This window comes from Leopardus geoffroyi, chromosome E1 (assembly GCF_018350155.1).
Source record: "Leopardus geoffroyi isolate Oge1 chromosome E1, O.geoffroyi_Oge1_pat1.0, whole genome shotgun sequence".
In the NCBI taxonomy this organism is placed as follows: domain Eukaryota; kingdom Metazoa; phylum Chordata; class Mammalia; order Carnivora; family Felidae; genus Leopardus; species Leopardus geoffroyi.
The window spans coordinates 20,994,651-21,021,656 of NC_059330.1; the positions used below are offsets into that span (position 1 = coordinate 20,994,651).

General features: G+C 48.4%; 1 protein-coding gene and 1 long non-coding RNA gene across 3 annotated transcripts in view; one reads left to right on the forward strand and one right to left on the reverse strand.

Moving 5' to 3' along the window:
* Nucleotides 1-27,006, reverse strand: part of ASIC2 (acid sensing ion channel subunit 2) — a 1,016,483-nt gene that overhangs the window by 190,251 nt on the left and 799,226 nt on the right. The gene's annotated exons all lie outside the window — the stretch shown is intronic.
* Nucleotides 16,837-19,238, forward strand: LOC123603331. Its single transcript, XR_006714840.1, has 2 exons — nt 16,837-17,254; nt 18,803-19,238. It is a non-coding gene; the product is annotated as an uncharacterized LOC123603331 (long non-coding RNA).

Here is a 27,006-nt window from a genome sequence, read left to right on the forward strand (position 1 = left end):
CCGCAGGTGCTTCTGTCTATTACCGATATTACATTATCACAAACTCACTTATTCAGAATTCTCTTACCATAGATCAGTGCTCTGCGTCTTCCATTACTAGCTAATCCAAACGGGCCTGGTGCAAACTTAATTTTGAGGATAATGGAGGCCCCATCTGTGTGTGCCACTGGCTGGCCCCCACATCCTACAGCATTTGCTGACTCTCTAGAGTCAGCGAGACTGCGCCAGACCCATAGACCTTCCTCCCGAGAGTGAAGGAGCAGAGTTCTGGGATCCCCGAGCTCTTCTGGCTGCCTGCGTTCAATACCTACGGTGCACCAGCTACGGTGCTGGGTGCCCAATGCAAATCGTGCCTGGCCGTCACCCAGTTCCCAAAGGGAGATCGTGTAACTTCGATCTGATGGAAGAGGAAACAGGAGAATCCCAGGACGGTTGAAAGACCGAGGTCACGCAGTGAGCTAGTGCCAGAGCTGAAATGTGAACCCACGTTTGTCTGCAAGGCTTATACTCTTTTTAAAAAATGTTTATTTATTTATTTTGAGAAAGAGCGAGCGAGCGTACAAGCAGGGGAGGGGCAGAGAGAGAGAGAGAGCGAATCCCAAGCTGGCTCTGTGCTGACAGCGCAGAGCCCGACGTGGGGATCGATCTCACAAACCTCAAGATCGTGACCTGAGCTGAAACCAGGAGTTGGATGCGTAACTGACTGAGCCACCCAGGCGCCCCTGTACAACTTATACTCTTAATCACATCTTGTTACTGCCTATGGTGACCTGAGTAATGGCTCCCAAAGACATCCACATCCTAGTCCCTGGAACCTCACAAAAAGAATTTGGCAGATGGGATTAAGTTAGGGTTCTTGAGATGGGAAGATGATCCTGGATTATGCAGGATCTAATCCCAAGGGCTCTTAGAAAAGGCAGGCAGATGAGGATTTGAGAACAGAAAAGATGGCAGTGTGGGGATGGGGCCGAGACTGATGTGAGGGGCCACAAGCCAAGGAATGCCAGCAGCCACCACAGGCTGTGAGAGGCCAGGACTGAATTCTCTCCTGGAGCCTCCAGAAGGAACCAGGCCTGCCGACACCTGGATTCTCACCCCGTAAGACTCATCTTGGACTGCTGGTCTCTACCACTGTTAAGACATTACGTTTCTGTTGCTTTAAGCCACTCTTTGTGGTCATTTGTCACAACAGCTGTAGGAAACTCATCCACCTCCTAAAGCAGGAGGAAAGAACCGAGTTGAGATGCCAGTGCAAGGAAGGAACAGAATGAGGCTGGACCTCTAGGTGTCCTCCCTTTCCTGACACCCGCCCCTCCCAGCTGCACTGACCTCCATCTGAACCAACACAATCCATAATTTCTTGACCGCCCCCCCCCCCCCCCACCCAGGGGAAGGGAGGACGCTGAATGTCCGATGACAGCACGCTGGGGCTCTATCTAGGCTCCACCAGCCACCTGCCGTGTGATCTTAGGTGAAGCACTTTCGTTCTCCAAACTTCTGAAGATGGTGTGACTTTTCAGATCCAGCTTTTAGATTTTTATATCCGTGTGCTAAGCAGACTAATCGTGTAAGCACAGTTTGGACAGAATTTTGAGGCCTCCAAAGGAGCATCCCAAACAACGCTGCATGGATTATTCTTACTTGTCTTGTATGCAAACAGGTTTCTGTGGCTCCCCCTGGAGGTCTCTGGAAGCTGCAAGCTGGGGAGCCATCCTTCAGGGAGAAGCTCCAATGCCTATGAATTTGGGATTTCTCTGGCTGCTACAGCCAGAGGGTGGGCAAAGACCGGTCTTATGAACTGAGGGTGGAAAAAAAGAAACAAACCCAAAAACATGTGCTTGGAAACACTGGAAACAACTCTTGGAAGCCTGAAAATGTGAAGGCTCTGAAACAGGCTGGCAGGGATGAGAGGAAGTGGCAGTTAGAAGGATGGGAAGGGATGATGCTGGGTCAGGAGTCTGGGCGTTAAATTCCCAGCAGTGATGGAGTCCCAACAGCCTTCTTCTTCTTTGTTTTCTTTTCAAGATTTTGTTGTAAGTAATCTCTACACCTACCATGGGACTTCAACCCACAACTCCAAGATCAGGGGTCACACGCTCCACTGACCAAGCCAGCCAGGTGTCCCCTGCCGTTTATTCTTTGAATAGTGGTTACTCTTTTAGCCACTGGAGGCTGGGCCTGGAAGCAGCCCGGCAGTAAAGCTCAGGGGAACAGAGCATGGCTTAACTGAGAACTGAGACCCAGGTTTCCAAAGGCCTAGACCCTAGTTCAAATCCTGTCCCCATCCTTCTTTTGGGACTTTAAGTTTCTTACATTTTTTTTTAATGTTTATTTATTTTTCAAGGAGAGAGAGACAGAGCACAAGCAGGGGAGGGGCAGAGAGAGAGAGGGAGACACAGAATCCGAAGCAGGCTCCAGGCTCGGAGCTGTCGGCACAGAGCCCAACGCAGGGCTGGAACTCCCGAACCGTGAGATCATGACCTGAGCCAAAGTCGGATGCTTAACTGACTGAGCCACCCAGGTGCCCCGGGACTTTGAGTTTCTTAAACTTTCAACTTCTGCAGGTGAGTGAGTGAGAAGAGCTCCTTGGAGCTGGGGAGCCCCCCACTCCTTAGGCGGGGGGTCCTAGCTGCCAATTTCTCTGAGCCTTAGCTTGCTCAGCTGAAGAATGAGGTCGCTCACCAGAGGGCTGACAGAAGGTTCAGGGAGATAAGAGCCTAATCCAGTCCCTGGAAGGCCGATTCCCTCTTGCCCATGCAGGCTTTCTCCTCGGTTGGGAGCATGACAAGGCACAACAGGACGGCAGACGTGAGTGCCGCTTCTTTTCGAAGGTGGCTACATCTACGCATCACGGTGACCACTGGCTGGAAAACATGTCTCTGTGTCCCCTACCGGCTGCTGTTCTGCCACGTGTAGAGCACAGTTCCCGTGCATCTTTCACCCCCCGAGTGAGCATGATGCCAACAATGGGTGGGGCCCAAATGAACAAAAGCCTGCTCTCCACGCTCCCGTCTGAGACCCCTACCAGCAGCCCGGGGCTCCCCACGGGACGTCAGTAGGACACAGGCTCAGGTCGCTACACCCTGCCCCGTCCACAACCTCTTACCTGCCCCCCTGGTTGGCTCTTCCCCAAGATGTGGCCCCTTCTCAGGCAAAAAGTCAGCTGCCGGCTGAGCTGCTGGCCGAGGGCTGCCTTCCCGGAGACTGACTGGGCCTGCTGGGCCGCCTGCAAAGAGAATGCATGCAGCCTGCTTGCCCTCTGTTCCCTGGGGCTGGCAGAAGCCGTGTGAGAACGGGGTGTGGGTCAGAGCTCCCGGGTACCAGGCTCATCATCTGCCTCTTCCTCCCTGGGTTGGTCGGTGCTGGGTGTCGTTCCTGGAGAACACAACCATCACCCTGAAACCTGAAAGCGGGCCACCCCAAACTTTAATGTGCCTATGAATCACGTGGGGAGCTTGTTAAAATGCAGATTCTGATGCTGTAAGTGTGGGGTGGGGCCCCTGGCTGTGTTTCTAGCAAGTTCTCAGGTGATGCTGATGCTGCAGGGAACTTAAAGGTCACCCCGCAGCAATGACAAAAGGCTCAGGTCTCAAAAGGAAGGAAAGGGGAACCGCAGCTGCACGTGTGCTGCGGGCCTGTGGCCCTTTCACCAGGTGGGCGGAAGTTGCTATTAGGTTAGAACCCTGATTTCACAGACAAGGAAACTGGAGCCTCAGAGCCACAGACATGCAGCCAGAGTGACCCAGGCGGCAGAAGGAGGCCGGGACTGAGTTTGTGCGTCCAGCCCAGGCTTTCTCTCTACCAAGGTGTTTCCCGGTAAATGAAGATGAAAACTCTGTTGCAATCCACAAAAGAGGAAATACATCTCATGAGTAAACCTATGGAAAACTGCTCGGTCTCCTTCCTCATCCGGAAAATACGAGGCAAAACAGTGTGGACTGACTTCTCACCGGTCAAAATAGAATAGATACTTTAAAATAAAAAATTGCAGGCGGGGCCGGGTGTGGTAAAGTGGGGATTCTCGTGTACTTCCGGGGACAGTGTGAATGGGGACAACGGATTGAAAACGGGTGGCAACATATGTCTAGAGCCTCAGACATATTCCTAGACTCTGACTTGTAATTCTGCTTCTGAGAATCTGCCCTAACAAAGTCTAGAAATACGCCTTTCCCAGCATCATTCAGGATAAGAAAATAGTAGAAAGAGTTTAAACATCGGACATGCATGAGCAGGGGAGAGGCAGAGAGAGAGGGAGACGCAGAATGCGAAGCAGGCTCCAGGCTCTGTCAGCACAGAGCCCGACGTGGGGCTTGAACCCACAAACTGTGAGATCACGACCTGAGCCGAAGTCAGCGCTTAACCAACTGAGCCACCCAGGCTCCCCGTAAATATGTCCGTTCAAATGAACATAAATCTATTGCACTTAATCCAATGATTTCAAAGTCAAATGTACACTGAGATTTTGTAAATGATTCCTTCTTTTCTCATTGACTCCCATGATAATTTCGGAGACAAGTGAACTTCACTTCTGACTGGTCACTGATTGGCAGAAGCTTTGGCTTTTCTGTCCCCAGCTTCTATGGTTTAAATATGTCACAGAGTCTAAGCAAAAACTCAAAAGTCATCAGGAGGTGACACAGGAAAGAGACTTTACGAGGGATCATTCATTCCTTCAACAGACTGGGCTCTGTGAATACAGAGGTGAAAGACAGTCTACAGGTGGCCTACAGTCTGAAAGGGAGGGAAGCAGATCATTCTTATAGTTCGAGTGAGCAGACCTCCCCAACCAATTATCAGTGGACATGGTGGGGAGGATGTGGAAGGCACCCCTTTGGCAGGAGATGTCCTGAATGGTGAGGGGATGTTTGGCAATGAAGGGGCAGAAAGGCACTCCAAACAGTATTTGCAAAGACTCAAAGGGGGGGACATTGAGAGCATCATGGATCAAGGAGCCACCCCACAGTCCGACCTGGCCTAAGGGTGCTGTGCTTGGGGGAGGGAACAGTTGAGTTGGGGACAGCTGGGATTGTCAAGGCTGTAGATGTCATACTATGGGGTTTGGATTTTCTTTGGAAGGCGATGGGAGCCCCAGGGGGGTTTTAAAGAGGGGAGGATCATGACCAGACCGGAAATGAATGAACACTCTCACTTCAGAGTGGAGGTGAGGTGATGGACGGTTAAACTCAGAGTGTGGTGGGGTAGTGAGAAGCAGTCCAGGGGTGTTTCACTAATTCAGGAGAGAAACAGTGAGAGGGTGGCAATGGGGTTGGGGAGAGCTGGACAGATGGCGGGGGCAGGGCCGGGGAGGGGCAGAGGGAAGGAGCTGTCCATGGTAGATCAATAGCTACTACAGTTTGATTGGACTCGGAGGGTTGGAAAGAGGGAGGAGCTCCCAGGTTTCTGGCTTGGGCAACTGGGTTGACTGTCAGAACATTAGTAATTGCTAATTCATGTATTTTTGCAGGTTCAAATTTCAAGGTCAATTACAAGGTAATTTTATTGAACAAAATATAATTTAAATGTAACCTTCCAGGAATATATACATCTCTTGAAAATGTGGGTGCCTATCCACAGACCAAAAACTCATATCTTATCTACAAGCCATCATATAGGTGTAGAGGCCAGCTCCTTTCTGGTGCCTCTAGAAAGCCCTCAGCCAGCACCCACGTGCTTCACATGAGGGAGCAAAGTGGAGATGTTGGCTCTGCTGTTTGAGAAATCCTGCTGCGGGGGTGGGGGGGCGTTTCCCTTTGACCGATGGCCGCCCAAAAATTGAGGTGGGATACGCAGGGTGGAAAAAGGAGAGTTACGAAAGGACAATGGGTTCTGGGAAGCTCTCAGGTGGGGAAGGCTGGGCTTCTTTCTGTGGGTCACCTTTCCCCCAAAAGCAGAAAGGAATCCTGGTTTTGTGATTTGCTCTTATAGATCTGTGAACGGCACACACACGCACCCGTGCACCTGCACGCACAGGCACACTCAGGGTACACACGCATACAGATGAGGCTCAGCACGACTGAGCAGTCTATCTTACAACATGATGTTTGGGATGGCTGAGCTGCACAGCGGTCTGCGTCTTTGGCTCCTGGGTGCTTGCCTGCCTTTTCCCCCAGGCCATGCCGAACATTCTGTGCCTCTCCCCCACAGCACTCGAGAACCTACAGCTTGGTGTCATGGGAGGAACCCAGACTCTAACTCCAGACGGAGTTGGATCCGAATCCAGGTTTCTTCCCCTCCTGGGTGACCTTGGGCCCCTCCTCTTTGACCCTGGGGCTTCCCTTCTATAAAACAGGAGTAACAGCATCATCCTGTAGGCTTGCTATGAGGATTAAATGAGATAATGCAGTAAAGTGCTCCCCTCTGCATCTTGGAAGAGGAGACTTGAGATAGGTCTAGTGATACATGCCGAGCACAGAGGACCTCTTGGGGTAATCTAGCACTGTGACAGTCCTGTATAATATGGTAATTTCTGCAGCAAAATCTCCTGTGATGGCAGAGACAGAGTCTTCTTTGCTAGATAGTGCAGCTCGTGCTTCTAAATGTCTTTATTGAAACTAAATTAGCTGTGCCGTTGACTCTGCTGCAGAACCACGGGCTGTGCTCCCAGCCCACCCCGCTGCCCTGCAAGGGCAGCTGCCTGGTGCAGTGTAGGTCCTGTCCCTGGGCATCTGGGAGCCGGGCTCAAAGGCAACTTCCTGCTGCTGCCGGCTGGGCACAGGTCCGGGGTGCATCCCCGTTCTCCCACTACTTGCTTGTGACCTTGGCCAAGTCACCAGACTGCTGCACTCAGCTGAGAGTCTGTGTTCTCATCTGTGCATTCTCGGGGTCCAGCCCAGGGTCTGGCCCGGCAGGGGCCCGGAGTCTTCTGTGTGAATGAATGGATGCAGGTACAAACGTCTGTGCTCCTCACCTTCCGTAAAGAGTGGGTAACAATTCCTACCTTGAAGAATCGTATCAGAGACTGGAATAGAAAATGCCAAGCAATGAGCCTGGTGCATAGTAGACGCGTGACATATGGGAGCTTACATTCTTATTCTTTTCGTTATTATTAGTCGAGCACTGCCTCTGGGAGGAACGGTTTCCTCTGCCGTATCTGGCAGGGTGCCTCACTTGTAGTAGGTGTTCAGTCAACCATGGTAGATTTTTAAACATTCCCCCCCTTTTCTTCCAGTGTGAACTGGAAATCCGGTCGGGTTGCTTGGGGCATCTCTCCTCTCTCCTCTGTCCCAACTTTCCTTCCCCCTCCCCTCTTCAGGGGACCCAGTGATCTACTGAAGGGTGGTGGTGGAGGGGGGGGGGGGATGATACTGTATTTGATGACTCAGGATCCAACACACATTTCCCAGCCCCGCTGGTGTAAGGAAGAGCCAAACCGGGCCCAGGGAATTATTTTCGGTATTTTCTCCGGCTATTCTCATCTCTAGCATTTTGCAGTGGGTGGTTAGAGCTGGTGATTTTCCTTTCTTTTGTGCAAATGAGACCAGAATAAACAGCACGGGGTGAGTCACTTCAGACTCTTAGTGCTTCAATTACTTAAAGACTCAAGGGCCTGGTGAAACTTAGAATGTCACCTTCAGAACAGTCATAAGCAAATGGAAAACGCTCCATATTTCGAGGCGGTCGATGCGTTCCCGGCACAGGAAGTCTTGTACCAGCTAGTACTAGTGCCCCGAGAACGGAGGCCGCGAGGCGAGTCTGCCTCTAGAAGGCACTCCTAGATGCCAAGTACTTTGGGGCATTATTTCTTTTTTTTATTTATTTTTTTTTAAAAAAAATTTTTTTTTCAACGTTTATTTATTTTTGCGACAGAGAGAGACAGAGCATGAACGGGGGAGGGGCAGAGAGAGAGGGAGACACAGAATCGGAAACAGGCTCCAGGCTCTGAGCCATCAGCCCAGAGCCTGACGCGGGGCTCGAACTCACGGACCGCGAGATCGTGACCTGGCTGAAGTCGGACGCCTAACCGACTGCGCCACCCAGGCGCCATGGGGCATTATTTCATGTCTTACTTCATTTAATCTCTACAGTGACCCTATGAGGTAATACATTTAGTGCCTGCGAGGTAATAAATAACAGCCTCCCTGTATCTTTCTTGCCTACACGGGTGCCGGACTCACTCTCCATATTACATCCATTGTGTCCTTGGGCCCTTGCAGCAATCCTGGGATGTAGTTGCTCTTGCCTCTCTGTTTCATAGATGAGAAAACCAAAGTGCAGAGCAGTGAATGGGGGGGTGGGGGGTGGGGACAAGAATCGACCCCGAGTCTCTGTTTTAAAGCCTATAGTCTTGGTGCGCCTGGCTGGCTCTGTCGGTGGAGCGTGCGACTCTCGATCTCGGGGTTTTAAGTTCGAGCCCCACGTTGGGTGTAGAGATTACTTAAAAATAAAATCTTAAAAAAATAGTAAAGCACCATAGTCTTAAAGCCCTATGTTTAGCAAACCCTATGTTATGTGTCCCAAGGAACCCTGGGGCCTCTTGAGATACTAATAATAGGTGATTGTCAGGGGAAGAAAGGGTACTGTGGTGCAGGCATTTTGGGAAGTCTTGCTTGCCCAATCTCCCCTATTAGAGTCAGCACACGTTATCAAACGTCCCGAGAGAACTCGTGTTAAAGAAATTTGTTGACTCTGTTAGAATAGCCATTTCTCTAACGTGACTAACTATGTAGCCATTCATTTGTTCATTAATTTGTTCGTTCATTCATTCGTTCATTCATTCCCATGATGCTCATCACCACCGCCCAGATGCTGGTGCAGGGCTATGGACATGCTATACTGTTGATTCATAGAATAGCGTGGTTTTACTCCAGTTTTCACACCAGGGTTAGTTCTCTGGGGAAAATGCCCAATCGAGAAAAATCAGAATTAAAAAAATTACTGTCATGAGAACAGAATGTCATTTCCTCAAATACCTAAGGAATAACAGCCCTGCTGAGGTCTCATCTGGCACCGTTAGTTGAAGGGGCTCTAAGAGGTCCTCTCCCCTAACCCTTTCATTGAGTCCAGAGCCCTCACTCTGCCTGACCTCCCCAAGTGATCTTCTAGCCTCTGTTTACATACCTTCAGGGACAGGGAGCTCACTACCTAACAAAGCGGCCTGTTCTACACAGACAGCAGCTGTTAGAAAGTCCTTTCTATGGACGTGAAATACGATTCCCAGCAGCTCTTACGCAGTGTTCCCTCTTGCCTCCCTGAGAGCTAAAAAATTGGGAAGGCCGCTGTCACTTCCCTTAGAGTCTTCTGTTCTCCAGGCTAAACATCTCCACTTTCTCACTGAGCTGGTTTCCAGCCCCCTTTGGAGAAGTAGGTAAATTGAGAAAGCACACAGGCTTTGGGGCTTCAAAGTATCTAGTAACTGGTAGCTGTGTGACCTTGGGTAATTTGTTTAATTTCTCCAAGTCTGAGGTTTTTTGTTTTTTTTGTTTTTTTTTTGGAAAAAAATCGATTTGCCACACGGAATTTTTGATGATTAAATAAGATAATGTATGCAACAAGCCGACACAATTCCTGGCACTGGGTAAGTGATCAATGCATATTATTGATCCCGCCTGTCTGCTTCCTCCACCTTTCTAGACTCTCTCCTCTGTCTGCATGGTACGCTCAACCTTGTCACCATCCCCATAGTGATGTTGAAAGAATTCCAGGAGGAGTTACACCCCCAGAGCAGACAGTGCCAATAATCCCTTCATTACAGAAACGAGTTCTAGTCCTGGCTCTCCTGTGAACCCAAATGTGATCTGGGTCAAGGCATGTTCTCTCTCCGCATCTTGGTCTCCACATCTGAGGCCCAACTCCGATATTCTGGAGTGTTCATAAATGTCCAAATGCTCTTCTGTATTACATAAAAGGCCAATAAAAGACCGGACTTTCAGAAAAGAAAATGGCAAAAACATTTTTTACTCCAAACGGAAGATGAAACAACTTCAAGGACCAGAAACCAGTATGGACTGTTCTTTTCTTTCCCTTGACCATTTGAGTTTATTGTTGATTGATCCTGAAATAATGAGGAATCTGTTGGATTAGACTTTGGATACAGATTTGAGGCCTCTGGGTTCTGTTCCTACTTGGCACTGAAAAAAAAACCACCCAGTTATTTAAGATGCTTATTTTCAAGGAGGCCAAATAAAATAAATTCTCTTGAAGATTTGACTTTGTAAGATCGCCATAATGTGCATTATGAAGAGTGTATTAAATTGTTTTTGTTTGTTTGTTTGGCCCAAGCGCAGAATTTATTTTTTGTTTTTGAGTTTTGAAAGGCAGATACTATAAAGGAAGAACATAATTTTTCTGAAATTTCATCTTAAAGATTATTATTCAGAATTTAGATTTCATTTCCCCATGAAAACAAAGTTATAAATGGTGGTCAGATTCCCAGGCTAGCCCCACAGATGTTTACTACCCCTGCACAGTTGTTCATCATTTATACTCGCCCCCCCCCACCCCTTTTTAAGGTTATTTATTTCGAGAGAGAGAGTGAGCATGAGCGGGAGAGGGGCAGAGAGACAGAGAGAGGGAATCCCAAGCAGGCTCTGTGCTGTCAGTGTGGAGCCTGATGTGGGGCTCAGACCCACAAAGCGTGAGATCATGACCTGAGCTGAAATCAAGAGTCGGGATGCTCTCAGTAGTTAAAAAGTAAAATGGTGATTAGGGAATCCTAGTGCCTCTGGCCTCGACCTCATGGCTTATTAACCACCCTGGCAAGAATTAATGAAAAAAAAAAAAAAAAAAGCCTGATGAATAGACAAATAAAGTGTAATAGATCCATACAGTGGAATGTTATTTGGCAACATAAAGGAATGAGGTACTGACATATGCTACAGCACGGATGAACCTTGAAGATGTTACGCTAGTTGAAAGAAGCCAGTCACAAAAGAATACAGAGTGTATAGGGGCGCCTGGGTGGCGCAGTCGGTTAAGCGTCCGACTTCGGCCAGGTCACGATCTCGCGGTCCGTGAGTTCGAGCCCCGCATGGGGCTCTGGGCTGATGGCTCAGAGCCTGGAGCCTGTTTCCGATTCTGTGTCTCCCTCTCTCTCTGCCCTTCCCCTGTTCATGCTCTGTCTCTCTCTGTCCCAAAAATAAATAAACGTTGGAAAAAAAAATTAAAAAAGAATACAGAGTGTATAGTTCCAAGTATATGCAATAGCAAATGTGTGGAGACAGAGAATAGATTATCCGTTGCTTAGGGCTGGGGAGATCGGGGAGTGCCAGGTAATAGGTATGGGTTTATTTTGCCGAGAGTGCAAACATGTTCTAAAATTTAGTTATGGCGATGGTTGCACATACCTGTGAATATAATTTACAAAAAAACACTGAATTGCTCACTGCAAATGGATAATTGAATGGCATGTAAGTTATATCTCAGTAAAGCTTTTTTTAACAAGCAGAATTAAGCAAAGAAATTGAGGGAATATTTCTCTCTTTTTTTTTTAATTTTTTTTTTCAACGTTTATTTATTTTTGGGACAGAGAGAGACAGAGCATGAACGGGGGAGGGGCGGAGAGAGAGGGAGACACAGAATCGGAAACAGGCTCCAGGCTCTGAGCCATCAGCCCAGAGCCCGACGCGGGGCTCGAGCTCACGGACCGCAAGATCGCGACCTGGCTGAAGTCGGACGCCCAACCGACTGCGCCACCCAGGCGCCCCTCTTTTTTGTGCTCCAAAGAGAGTTTTCTCCACTCTTCTGGCTTGGTGCTAAGGTGCTATTCACATAAACATACAGGAATCTTTGTAACGTGAGGATTTTTAATGTAGGCAGAACTTTTATAATATGCCTCTTAAGACAGAGCATCTTTTACAGTCTAACAGTATTCATTCAGTCATTCATTCATTCATTCATTCACTCATTCATTCCTACAACAAGTTTTACCTGACCACTAATTCTGACTGCCAAGTTCACATCAAGAAATCACATTTATATGAGGGAATGCGATGCTAATCAGGGAGCCAGGTTCACACCAGGGAATGAGATTCTCATCAGGGAGTCAGATTCTCACCAGGAAATCAGGTTCATGTCAGAAAGCCAGGTTCACAGTAGGGAGCCAGGTTCCAGAAAAACACTTTGATGTGCTAAAAGCCTTAATTAGTTATTTTTTACATTCCAACCTGCATCTCACACAACTGAATCCCAATACATTGAATTACCCCTTCTCCCCTCCCCGCCCCTTTCAAATATTTGTTCTGTAACAGAAGATTTGTTTTTAAAAGGGAAAGAAAACAAACATCCAAACATTTGACGTTAACGAGCAAATCAATTAGTGTACTTTATGGAAAATTCCAGCATGGCTGCAAAGAGGGAATTCGCGTGGGGCGTTTAACTGTGTCTTTACAGAATATTTGGTATCATACAAGAGAGCCCTAAGGCCAAGAAGCCTAAACAGAAATGTCCAAGGCAACCACCCATGAGAGCTCTCTTAGAGATGGGGAGACAGTGTTCCTGAAAAGATCATGCAAGTGATGTGCGGCACCCCGAATCTTACGGTGGGCCCCCACCATGCCAGACACTGTGGCGGGGTCACAGATGATGGAGACCCAAGCTCTGCCTTGAAGGGTCAGAGTTTGTGGGAGAAGGTAAGTCAAGGCCCAATGCAGATTCTGCGTTCTAGAACATCTGATTTTTGCATACGCTAATCTGACAGACTGGGGTCTGGGGACTTCTCCAGTCACCTCTGTTTCATTTCTTTTCAAGGATTTTACTAATAGACCAGCTTCTGGGAAAGAGCTCCGACTGTGGATTATATGAGGCTCATACACATGGTCCCAATATGGAAAACAACTTCAAATGCAAGCCAAGAACACAAGGTCAGGTGTTGTGCATTTAAGCTTGGCGAAATCCTATCATAAAAACCGATGGGGCTATGTTGGAACTGGCGTTCCCCCTCCAACTCATGTTAATTATTATGCTCTTGCTTTCTGGGTCCTGAATTATTCATGAGGCCAGATATAAAATATGATGATTGGTAATCTCCAGCTGTGGTGCCTGAACGTGCAGATGCGGCACCTGTCTCTGGGAAACACAGACTAGGGTAAGGGACCCACAGGTCTCAGGGCCTTGGGGGAGCAGGAGGCAGCAGGGCACGGAAGAGGGGCCAGAAGAGTGAGAGAAAGGGAGAGTGATGTTGCTCTTAGAGAAGATGGAAATGAGCTGAACCACAAAGAGGGAAGGGGAGAAGGGCTAATTCAAAGTATTTTGGTTCGTTTCTGAGAGATACAGGCGGGGATGGAAAATATAGGTAATTCAGGGGCTCCTGGTTGGCTCAATCAGTTGAGCGTCTGACCTTTGGTTTCGGCTCAGGTCATGATCTCAGGGTTTGTGGGATCGAGCCCCACATCAGGCTCTGTGCTGACAGTGCAGGGCCTGCTTAGGATTCTCTCTTTCTCTTTTCTCCCTGCCCCTCCACCCCCCCCAAAAATAAATAAACATTAAAGATATAGCCAATGCAGGCTAAAATATGGGGAATGGGAGAGTGGACCCAACTAGAAGGAAGTGCTATATAAAGTTCAAATGAACGAATGAATGAGTGAGCGAGGAACGCATCCCTGGTATAACATCCACGCTTAAAGGGATGAGGGGAGGAAGTTGGCCTTGGCTGGTGCCTCCTTTGAGTCACTTTATTAAATTCCCGCTGCCATCCAGTGAGGCAAGGCGGATGTGGACACACACCTGTTTCATTTACTCCCCAGGACCCTGTTATACAGGTTCCAGTATTGCTGCTTCTCCGTGCTGGGAGCTGGAGCCTGTGCAGTGGCTTGGCTAGTGGTCATGGGGACTTCGGGCCATGCGGTCCCATCCCTACTGGCCAGATGCTGATCTGGGGGATAGGTGGGCAAACTACTGAACATCAGGGGCTGCTGGGAGGGGGCTGTCGAAGCCTTGCCTCCGTGGGAGAAGGAGGAGCTCTGTGGAACCCTGCCATTCTGAGCCCCTTAGTCAGAGTCCAACAGGGAATGAACGGACTGCCTCTTCTGGACCTCTCCGTCCACTCAAACCTCTGCTGCCCTTCAGGAGAGCTGGCACAGGAAAGGCGTCTCCTGAGCAAGCGCACACAGGTCAGCCTTTCTTGGAAGGCACCTCTGCACTGATCCCGTGTGACAGTGACACAGAGTCCTGGCCATTTTAAACACCCAGACAAAAGGGAGTGAAGATCTGGGGTGACCCCTGGGGGCCCTTCAACCAACCTAGAATTTTCAAGCCTCCCTGCACTTCGAGCCTTGTGGCCGAGGAGCCCCACAGGCAAGACAGGTGGTGGGAAGGCCAACCACAGCTGGAGTAGGGCCGAGGCCCCAGGCACTGTTGGGATAGCTTGGAGTGTGCTAATTTGTGCAAGCCCTTTCATGGCAACACTTTCATAGTGCTGTTACTGACTCCAGCTTACAGATGATGAACCTGAAGCAGAGATTGGATAATGTGCCCAAGGATTCACAGCCAGTGAGAGGCCAAGCCAAGACCTGGGGGCGTGGCCCCCTTGACCGGCACCTGCATAGCTATGTTCTAGGATGCTCTGGGAGCTGGGCACAGAGAGACTGCCTCCCGATGGTGGGCTGAGAGGTAGGGAGGATGGGGCCTGGCGGGTGAGTGGGGACTCTGACCAAGGACTTGAAGGAGCACTGGGACCTGAGTGCACAGAGAGGACAGATAGCATTTCCCACACAGGCTCCTGGCCATCCTCCCACTGACGCGCTCCTAGTGACCTCACCACTAGGAGCCGGGAAGGCCCCGACGCTGCCCTTGTTACTGGGCATCGTGTAAAAGGCCGGGGTGGGCACAGGTCTCCTATTAGAGGGATGGAAATGCTGTGGAATGAGGGAGCAGTGATGGCTGCTGGGATGTACTGAGTGCTACTGGTTCCAACACCTAAAAAAGGTTCAAGTAGTGAATTTGATACTAAGTGTGGCAAAAGTCAGCACAGTTTTTAAGAAGGGGGCAAGATGCAGCCTTCCCGTTGGAAAGGGTGGAAGGAAGAAGGCCCTGGAAGTTGGAGCTGCAGAGTGCAGAGGTTCCCTGATCACCACTGCGTCCCGACCAGGTAGGTGCACGTGCATGTGTGTGCACATTCCCGTGAGTGTGTAACACCCATGAGCGTGTGACATCCAGAGAGTGTGTGATGGCCACGTGATACTCATCCTTTTCATGGATGTCCCACCCACGTCCCAAAGAGAGGCCAGACCTGCCGGAACCTCTCTCCAGTGACCAGAGGAAGCATGATGATAGCATGGCGTTGGAGGGAGGCCACGGCATGTAGAATGAGCTAGAGTCAGTCCATGTTTGAGTCTGTCCCCTGCCAGCTACAGTTTGTATCCACAATCCTACCCCCTGCTGGAGCCGAGGTCTGGCTCATCTGCCTTCTCTTTCCACGCCCTCTTGTGCCCTGGTCACGTGGAGGTGACATGCCCATATCCCGTGTTCCCCGTCAGTCTCCAGGAGTGGAGTCTCAGAGAATCCTACAGACTTGCATGTCCTGAGCTGAGGCTGGGGAAGAGACAGATCCTCAGGGCAGGCTCCCAAGTTGGGCAGGGGGGTGGGGAGGTGTTAGGAAGTGTCATCCAGAGAGGAAGTGACTCAGGAGATGGCACTAACCATGACATTTCCCTTGAACTTGCAAACACAAGAACTAGGAGAAGTTACTTATAATTGGGTGATTCGGGCCAATCACCTAGCCTCTCTGTGGTGAAACGATTGGCCCCATCCTCTAATGGGGAAGTGGATTCGAAAGGAGTGGAGGAGAGGGGAATACAAATGAAACAGAGTCTACAGGGATTTGTGGAAATTACAAATTGCGTTGGTGGCTTTTCCAGTGTTGATCCATCCAGTCATTCATTCGTGCGTTTATTCAACAAGCATGTCTTTGCCCAGAGTTGTGGACGGGTCTGAGAACACAGACATGGGGAACGTGGGCTCTATGCTCAAGGGCCTCCCGGGAGAGTTGGGGATCAGACAAGCAGGGACATATGGAGTCCAGGGTGACAAGTGCTCTGGACCACATGTGCACAGCCTCCACCTGGGATGCAGGCAAGGGGGAGAAGTTTTCACTGCGGGAGGAAGGTCTCAGGCAAGACTTTATGGAAGACAAAGTGACTTGTTGAGCCTTGAAGGGCAGGTGTGTTTTCCTGGGCAGGTGAGAGATACGGTGCAAAGGGCACATCCAGAAGGGGGAACGCGGTGAACGACACAGAGACAGGAAACAGCATGGCTCATTCTGGGAAGTGAAATATGGCCGAAGCATGGGACGTGCAGGGGAGGGTAAATAGACATCTCCTCGTTGCTGGCCTAGCTGGGTGACCTTGGAACAAGCTGTTTCTCTGGTGTGGAAAATGTCTCCATCTGGACAGTAAAGGGATCAGATTAGATGATTCTTGGGGAACTTTCCAGCTCTGGCTGCTCCTGGAGGTATTGAATTCCCTATCACCTATGGATTTCAAGAGGGAATGGGTACCACTGGGTGGGATTCTAGCCTTTGCTAGGCATTTGAACTAGATGACCTTGAAAGTCCTTTCTGGCCCCGAGCTGCCTTGATTCTGGGACCCAGATGGGGCCTGTGGGGCTTTGCCAGGCAGCTGAGGAGGGCCATACAGGACATCTGTTCCCTTCCCCATGTCCCAGGTGGGACCCATGCTGGTCATGAAAGTCTGAGGTACACACACAGGCTGGCCACCGAATGACTCATTTTCTGGGGCAAGGCACAGGGGTACCTTCCACTTCTGCCTAATGAATTGTCAGAAGGCCCCTCAGGGCCAAAAGCTTGCAGCTGTCTGCTTGAAAGTGATAGCAGATAACTGTGGGCTTCAGTTTCTGCTATATTAACTCAATTTTTATGAGAGCCTCTGCTATTCTGGGCTTAGAAGTCACTCTGGTGAGACTGCTCCTCTTTGAGGGAAGCCAATACCCAGTGACAAGTTACAATATCCAGGTGAAAGGAAAGGTAACACAGAGACCTTCCCACCGGGCCAGAGGCCACACCAAGGGAAACATCTACTATCCCTTTCGTCTTGTTAGCTGATGGTGTGAGGCACAGAGCAGAGCCACACCCAGGGTGTGGGGTGATCTGGGGGAAGCCACATCTCTATAAGCCTCTGTTTTTCTCTCCTGTGCAATGGGGCTAATCGTGTCCACATGTACCAAATAAAATAACGCGGGTGGGGTATTGTGCAAGCTGTCACACACAGCGTGGGTGTGGAGTTAATGGTAAGGTCCCCACTTCTAGCTGATGCAGCAATGAAAATACATTCAAAAGAGATGAGAGTGGTTTTGACCACTGAGTGTACGGTATACGTATTATATGATATTGTGGGTATTATAGGATATATTTTATAAAGTATATATGTATTACATGATATTGTGGGTATTATAGGATATATTTTATAAAGTATGTGCATTATATGATATTGTGGGTATTATATATTTTATAAAGTATGTGTATTATATGATATTGTGGGTATTATAGGATATATTTTATAAAGTATGTGCATTATATGATATTGTGGGTATTATATATTTCATAAAGTATATATGTATTACATGATATTGTGGGTATTATAGGATATATTTTATAAAGTATGTGTATTATATGATATTGTGGGTATTATAGGATATATTTTATAAAGTATGTGTATTATATGATATTGTGGGTATTATAGGATATATTTTATAAAGTATGTGTATTATATGATATTGTGGGTATTATATATTTTATAAAGTATGTGTATTATATGATATTGTGGGTATTATATGATATATTTTATAAAGTATGTGTATTATATGATATTGTGGGTATTATAGGATATATTTTATAAAGTATATGTGTATTACATGATATTGTGGGTATTATAGGATATATTTTATAAAGTATGTGTATTATACGATATTGTGGGTATTATAGGATATATTTTATAAAGTACATGTTTTATATGATATTGTGGGTATTATATGTTTTATAAAGTATATATGTATTACATGATATTGTGGGTATTACAGGATATGTTTTATAAAGTACATGTATTATATGATATTGTGGGTATTATATATTTTATAAAGTATATATGTATTACATGATATTGTGGGTATTATAGGATATATTTTATAAAGTATGTGTATTATACGATATTGTGGGTATTATAGGATATATATTTTAAAGTACATGTTTTATATGATATTGTGGGCATTATATGTTTTATAAAGTATATATGTATTACATGATATTGTGGGTATTACAGGATATGTTTTATAAAGTACATGTATTATATGATATTGTGGGTATTATATATTTTATAAAGTATATATGTATTACATGATATTGTGGGTATTATAGGATATATTTTATAAAGTATGTGTATTATATGATATTGTGGGTATTACAGGATATATTTTATAAAGTACATGTATTATATGATATTGTGGGTATTATATATTTTATATATATGTATTATGTATTACATGTATATATGTATTACATGATATTGTGGATATTATAGGATATATTTTACAAAGTATGTGTATTATATGATATTGTGTGTATTATATATTTTACAAAGTATATATGTATTACATGATATTGTGGGTATTATAGGATATATTTTATACAGTATGTGTATTATATGATATTGTGGGTATTACAGGATATATTTTATAAAGCACATGTATTATATGATATTGTGGGTATTATATATTTTATAAAGTATATATGTATTACATGATATTGTGGGTATTATACGATATATTTTATAAAGTATATGTACTATATGATATTGTGTAAAGTATATGTATTATATGATATATTTTATAAAGTATTGACTTGTGAATGTATTTTCAGGAATCTACTTCTTGCTTAAGTCACAGAAGAGGTGTAAGCCAGGCTCTGTGCTCAGAGAGGCTTGTATAGCTCTGTTTGCAGATGGCTATTCTCCCATGTTCCAGGGAACTGCAGGGCCATAGAAACCAGTCTGGGGAAAACCCAGCGGGTGTCTCAGGCTGTTTCCTTGGAAGGCCCACAGTGCTCCTCCACTGTGTCGTGAAGCCACAGACACACTGGCAAAAGCTTTGGAGGCCGGCAGTCCTGGGGACCCATTCCAGCCCTGCCACCTACTTGCTGTGTGACTGGAACAGTTGCCCTTGTCTAAGCCACACCTGTCTCATCTGTAAAATGGGAAAAATGTTGCCAATTGTCGGTGAGGTAAAACATCCAGCACAGGATGGATACTCCATGAAAGTGGTAAATGTACTTAATAAAGAGTAAAACATATCACACACACACGGCATGCCCTGGATTTTGCTCAGGGAGATATTACAGAGAATAGCCAAGCATGTGCACTCAGGGACTCTTACTCATTTCCTATGTAGGCTTACGGAATGCATTTCCTAATAGTTAATACCAATGAACTATTTAGCAAATGCCTGCTATGAGCTCATTACCATGCCAGGTGCATTGGGGGAGAGAAACAGAAGATGCTTTTCTGTTAAACAAGGCGGTGAGCTGGGCACCTGGGTGGCCGATTCAGTGTCCGACTTCAGCTCAGGTCATGATCTCGCAGTTCGTGAGTTCAAGCCCACGTCGGGCTCGCTGGTGTCAACCTGTCAGCTCAGAGCCTGCTTTGGGTCCTCTGTCCCCCTCTCTCTGCCCCTCCCCTGCTTGCTTTGCCCTCCCCAAAATAAATAAATATGAAAAACAAACAAACAAGGGGGCAAGCCAAAGAGTCACCCAGCTTCGGGAGCCCAAAACAGGGCTCTCTGCTCCTTAGTGAGCTGGGCATCCAAGTGGAGGAAAAGAGCTGGGCAGTGGAGTCAGCTTATGGCCAAAGGCCAACCTGTGTGCTAACCGTGCTGCTCAGCATGAAGGGAGAGAAAAGCCACCGGGTGCCTTCTTGGTATTGGACATGACATCATCAGGCCAGACACTCGTCTTCCCTGCCTTCCAGAGAAAACGTACCCCTGTCCCTGCGCAGTCCTGGCCCTAACATCTGTGGGACTTGGCACCCTTCCAGAAGGGAATCCCAGGTACTGGATGCCTGGAGTGTGGCCCGGAGAGAGGGAGGTGGACGGCTGGCTGAGGTCTAGAATGGACTCTCTTAAACACGGGGCCTGGATCTGAGGGGGGCTTGCTGCCTCTAGCTGGTGCCAGCTCTGTCTCGTCATGGCTGGACCCTGTCGCCCTGTCCTGGGGGTGCTAGCTGGAGGCCTGTCCCAGACTTGATGGTCCACCACTGGGGTCCCAAGCCCCACAAACTGACTGATGCCCACCGGATGCAGGCTTGAGAGGTCCCTTTAGGCACTATGATCGGGGTCCTGGGACTGCCCCCTGGCCCCACTACCTCGCAGTCCCACAAGCCCTCCCTCCCAGCCTGCTTCTCTGGTTAGGATCACATCTTGCTTGGGCATTTGTCGGCATGGAGTCTCCTGCTTTGCCAGCATCTCTCAGCCAATCCCTGCAGAACACCAAGCAGATGAACAACGGGAGGGAGGCAAGCAGGGGCCACTGAATAGGAGTCGGGACACCCGGTGCGACCCAGCTTTGTCACTAATTATTATTTTTACTGCGGTAAAACATTCATAACAAAAACGTTACCATTTTACCATTTTTAAGTGTATAACTCAGGGCCACTCATTTTTTTTTTCCTGGAAAAACCAAGAGTCCTCAGCAGCTTCAATGTCCCCATTCATAGCCACTCATTCCTTTTTTTCCTCCTCTACGAATACTTGTTGTCTAGGACATCTCCAGCACCAACGCTAATGCTCAACCAGCTTTGCTAACATGCTCTTCAAGCTGAACATCCTCAAGCCTTCTTAAGTAGTATTTGCACTTTATTTCGTGTTTGTACTTTAAATCTATTTCGTATGTGTACTTTAAATATGTCTTCGCTACGATCTTGCGCTGTGAATGTGGCTCCACGAATTTGCTAAAACGTCCATCCTACAGCCTGGGGTGGGGGTGGGGGTAGGAAAAAGTTGTCCCGGGGCCCCTGGGGATGTCTGGCTGGGTCTGAAAATTAGAGTGACGTAAGACAGATTAACAGGAGGAAAGCACACAAGTTGTTCTGAATGTCTGCGTGTACGTGAGAGCCTTCACGAGAGAGTAAAGACCAGAAGACGTGACCAGAACCGGAACGACTTTATACCTTTTAGACAAAGACACAGTACGTCTGTGATTGGGGCTGGGGTCATTAAGTGGTGAGAAAGAAGGGTTAGCTGACAAGGTGGGTTCGTCCAACCTTCCGAGCCCCCAAATCCTCATCTCTGGTGTGAAGGATGCCTTCCTTCCTTCCTCTTTGAGCAGGGAGGGCACCTTGGCCATAGGAATTTTATGACCTTTGTCAGAGGAGAAGGGCAAAGGGATGGGGAAGTCAGGACAACCTTTCTGTTTCTTTCATTTTCTCTGATTCCTTCAGCTTAAGATAATCTATACGCCAAGGTGCTACATTTGGGGGTATCATGTTGTGAACCCCATTGGCAAAGCCGTCCTCACTGTCAAACCAATAAGCCACATCACACTTACTTCCAGACAACGAAGCCTGACATCATTTTCCAATTCGAAGGAACCCATTAACATGCCTCTCCATGGCCGCTTCTAAATGCGGAGGGGTGCATGACAAAGCAGGTGGGCAGAGGCGACACAGAGCCCCAGACAGAAAGACTACTTTTTTTTTTCTTTTAAGTATTACTATTGAAGCATAGGGACACACAATGTTACGGTAGTTTCAGGTGTGCGACGTGGCAATGCCAGCCACAATTGCACGCATTATGCAGCGCTCACCGTGCTAAGTGCAGTCACCATCTGTCACCACAGAGCATTATTACGGTGTTATTGACTACATCCCCAATGCTGTACTTTTCACCTCTGTAACTTACTTATTTAACTGGAAGTTTGTACTCCTAATCCCCTTCACCGATTTTGTCCGTCCCCACCCCCAACCTTCCCTCCGGCAACCGCCAGTTTGTTCTTTGTATTTAAGAGTCTGTTGTTTTGTGTGTTTGTTCATTTCTTTGGTTGCTCAGATTCCACCAGTAAGTGAAATCTATTAGCATAACAACACCCTCTAGGTTCGTGAAGCCCCCCTTGCTTTGTCCTCAGGGGTTTCTCCCTCTGGAGCTATATGCATTCTTTTTTTTCTTTTTCTTTTTTTTTTTTTTTTTTAGTGTTTATTATTTTGACAGAGAGAGAGAGAGAGAGAGAGAGAGCGCGAGAGCAGGCGCATACACATGAGCAGGGGAGGGGCAGAGAGAGAGGAGAGAGACAGAATCCCAAGCAGGCTCTCACTACCTTGCAATCATGACCTAAGCTGAGATCAAGGGTCCGATGCTTAACCAATTGAACCACCCAGGCATCCCATGGAGCTAGGAATTCTTGAATGGACCCTTTGATTGTGCCTCTCAGGAGGATGTCCCCTAGAGGCTGTGAGGCCGGCTTTTCCTCTGTGATGGGCAAGTGGGTGAAGAAGGGGGAGCTGAGAAGGGCCATCCTGGCAGACTGTGGGCACTGTCCCAGGCACAGGACCACATGGAAACTGAGGATCTGGAGACCTGATTCTTGTACCATTCTCTGTGCCTGTGTACCTCCTTGGAAACTTTCCCATGCCTGTCCCCTCGGCGGTCTGGGTCACCCACTTAAAGACAGCTGCACTAGAGGATTCTCAATCTCCTAACATTCTAGCATCGACGACTTGGGCCAATGCCCACGCTGAGGCTCTGCACCCGAACCCCACATCCTCCTTTGCCCAGGCCCTGCACATCCGGGCTGTTCCAGCCATCCCTGAGTACTGTTTCCCTAGGAGGGTGGCAGATGGAGCCACCCCAAATATGACTGCAGGAACTCGGGACACACCACCCCAAAACATGTCACTTTGGCGTAGTGACCATTTTGAACCGCGGGCACTTAAAAAACAGCAATATAGGAACAGGTTTCCTGTCGGAAAGGAATTCAATGATCATAGATCCCCTCCTGGAAGTTTAATGTTTATTTTTGAGAGAGGCAGAGACAGAGTGTGAGCAGGGGAGGGGCAGAGAGAAAGGGAGACAGAATCCAGAGCAGGCTCCAGGCTCTGTGAGTTGTCAGCACAGAGCCTGACGCGGGGCGCGAACTCACAAACCTGACTGAGGTCATGACCTGAACTGTAGTTGGACGCTCAACCGACTGAGCCACCCAAGCGCCCCATCCCTCCTGGAAGTTTAAAAACCAGGGAAGACGGAGTCTTGTCACAGGAGAGAGGACTAGAAGTTGACCCCACATGTAGACAAACTGTGTCACAAACGATCACACCTCCCACCTATTCTTCGAAGGGCCTGTTCATCTTTCCTGGAGATAATTTGCTCTCCCATAAGAGGCCACACCCTCTCCCCTTTCCCTAGGAAGATGATATTCAAGCCTGAATTCTAAAGCTATCTCTTTGGGTTCCTCTTCTTTACCAGGGTAACTCCACGTACAGCATGAGGTACACATGCTAATAAGTCCTTTATTTTCCTCTTGTTCATCCATCTGTTGGGACAGGGTCTCAGCTAAGAACTCAGAAGGGTAGAGGGGAAATTATTCTTCCTCCCTTACAGAGATCTTCGTACTAGAAATAGATACCTCATATTCTATACCACTCTGTACGTTATTTTCTCCTGAGTTGAAAGCTACCATGTGACCCGACTCATACACACCTGAACTCTTTCCAGAATTTCAAAACTGTAATGACACTTTTGGTCCCTGAATTGTAAATGCAAACACACGCACCTGCACATTCACACCCACGGAAGTACAGGACGCTGGCACTCGAGCAGCACGAGGAGCCAGCCACCCAGGCAAATCTGCACATCTTTCCTACAGGGCGTCAGCCTAGCTGATGGGCAGCAGCTGGGTAGGCCAACTTTGCTTTGGACAACAACTATCAGAAGATCGGGAGCCTCACATCCCAACTTTTATGCCTAGAGGAGCTCAATTAAAGAACCCCTTGGGGCGCCTGGCTGGCTCAGTTGGTTAAGCATCCAACTCTTGATTTCGGCTCAGGTCATGATCTCGTGGTTTGTGAGTTCAAGCCCTGCATTGGGCTCTGCGCTAACGACATAGACCCTGCTTGGGATTCTCCCTCCCTCTCTCTCTGCCCCTCCCCTGCTCTCTGTCTCTCTCTCTCTCAGAATAAATAAACATTAAAAAAAAAGAACCCCTCACTCCATTGGAAATATGCACGCACACACACACACACACTCACACACGCTTTTATTTTATTTTTTTGTAAAGCAGTTGTCAAAAGACACCCCCAGTGCATATGCTCACGGAGTCTGGCTTCTGTACTCCTGGTTTCCTTTAAGTGGGGGGCCCTGCCAAGCGGTGGATACTGGATCGTAAGGAGGAAAGTAGGTCATGGCCACCGGCTGGCAGTTCTCTGCATAAATCAGTTGTGGGGGGAGAAAAACCTGTCACCCGCAAGGAAGAAGGCATGTGGGCACCCACATGGCCACTTCGCCTCCTTCTCTGAGGCTGAAACAGAACCCAGGTTCCTGGGGAGTGTGTTTTATTAGAACCACCAAAACGCCCGGGGGTGATTTTTTTGCCTTTGAAGTTAGCCGCTTTTTAAAGGGAAGGCAAAGTTCACAAAAACCCGTGGACGTTCTACAACTATGCCATCCATCTTTTATGAGGTTTGGGGCAGGCTGAGCACCTCCCTGTAATTTACTAAAAATGGGGGACAGCGAAGCCTCCAGCTCTTCCTGGGCTCCTCTTTGCCTCAGGAAAGGCCTCGATGTGCTCTCTTGGCTGGGCCCCTGCAGCGTCTGGCCTGGCTGGAGGGAGGGCATAGTGGTTTGTGGGTGGTTTGTTGGGTCCTGTGGTGACAGGTGAGCAGTTTCAGAGAGGGTCTTGTCTGCGGCTCACAGACCCTCATCTTTGACGCTATTCATGGTCCCGATTCCCCCCCTAATCAGGTTGAGGCCAGACACAAAGCTGTGACCACATCCTTCCCAGCCTCCTTCCCTCCCTTTCTCCTAAGGGCATGTGGCTCTGGTCCCATTCACTTTCCTCTACACAGCACTGGTCTCGCTGTCTGTTCCTGGGAAGGTCACTGCTGGAAGCTGGAACATGAGATGGAAAATAGCCAAAGCCACAAATGTGGAAAACAGCTCACGCGCACCTGTGCTCATTCTTAAGCATAACCACTGTGCTCATTCCTAGGCCTAACCACATACACGGGCTAAACCAAATTGGTCCAGTGCCTCTGCCCCTTCCGGCCCTGAGAGCCCCCGCTCTATGTCAAACTCAACTCAACTTTGGAATGAGTCAGAGGGGATGTGACAAAAAATTCAACAAAAAAACGTGGTAACAGGGGCACCTGGGTGGCGCAGTCGGTTAAGCGTCCGACTTCAGCCAGGTCACGATCTCGCGGTCCGGGAGTTCGAGCCCCGCGTCAGGCTCTGGGCTGATGGCTCAGAGCCTGGAGCCTGTTTCCGATTCTGTGTCTCCCTCTCTCTCTGCCCCTCCCCCGTTCATGCTCTGTCTCTCTCTGTCCCAAAAATAAATAAACGTTGAACAAAAATTTAAAAAAAAAAAAAACAAAAAAAAAAAACGTGGTAACAGAATGGCTTGGGGGCTCGGAACACTGGAAGGTGACCCTTGTTCTGCTTCCTGAGGGCACGGCTATCATCTGAGCTTTTCCACTTCTTCTGTGCTGCTCTGTGTGCGGAGCTCTGCCAGGGCAAGGAACCCCGTGTGGGCCCGGCCTCGGCCTCCCTGCAGCCAGCGCACCCCATCTCCTCCTTGGGGCCCGGTGGACAGGACTTTTGCCCCAGGATGAATCCAACTCCGAGTCTCGCGCATACCTGATTTAGATGATGCAGATGATGAGCTTTGGAACTTTCTGCACTGATGAGTTTTGGATAAGATTTTGGACTTGGAGGTGACACTGGAATGGGTTAATATCTCGAGACACGATGGGACGGGGTGATTGCATTTTTCATGCGGGAAGGATGTGAAGTTTGGGTGCAGAGCAGAGGGTGGGCGGTAAGGGGGCTGAATAGTGTCCCCTCAAAGTTCATGTCCACCTGGAACCTCGGGATGTCACCTTATTTGGAAATAGGGTCTTTGCAGATGTAACTCATTAAGGACTCAGAGGGCGCCCTGGATCCGTGACCGGTGTCTTTAAGAGAGAAAAGAGAGGGTGGCTGGACACAGAGAGACACAGAGAGCAGATGCGAGGGAAGACGGGTCAGAGATTGCTGTTGTGTTACCTGGACAAGCTAAGGGATGCCTGGCCCACGTGAAGTCGGAAGAGGTTAAGGAAGAGGGCCCCCTACAGCGTCGGAGGGAGCACCCCCCTGCCAAACCCTTGATTGCAGACTTCTGGGGCCAGGACGTGAAAGAATAAATTTCTGTTGTTTTAAGCTCACGGCTTGTGGTAGTTTCTTAAGACAGGCCCTCGGAAGTGAACAGAGTCTGGTATGGGGCATGGAGGAGTCACAACCGTGCCAAAGACCAAAGACGCTGCCTGGGGGAGGTCCAGAGCTCCCTCAGGGCCAGAGGGGGTTGCTGGAGGCTTCCGAAAAAATGTCACTCGGTGGCTGGTGAGTCACGTTAGGAAAGCCAAACGCCAGCCGGGGCTGGGGCTGGGGTGGCTCATAGTTGGGGCCGCAGCGGTGCTCCGTGTGGGGAGGCACCGTGGGCATGTGCTGGGCTCTGGAATTAGGCAGATTGAACACTGCCACTTAGTAGATGTGGGACCCTGAGCTAGTTCCTTGACTGCTCTGGGCCTTGGTTTTCATAATCTGTAAAAAAATGCAACTGTATCTCCCTGGCAGAGTTGAGGAAGGATTGAATGAGGTACACACTTGGCCCACGGCAGGTATCTCACGGCTAGTCCTGAGCGGCTGGTGCTGCCCTATGTGCCCTGGAGTGTAAGCCCACTGTCTCTGAAGGTCTCAGCCTCCATCTCCTCTTCCTACAGCATGGCTATCGCTGGGGCGCCTTGGTGGCTCAGTTGCTTCAGCGTCTGACTCTTGATCTCAGCTCAGGTCTTGGTCTCAGGGTCGGGAGTTCAAGCCTTGTGTTGGGTTCCC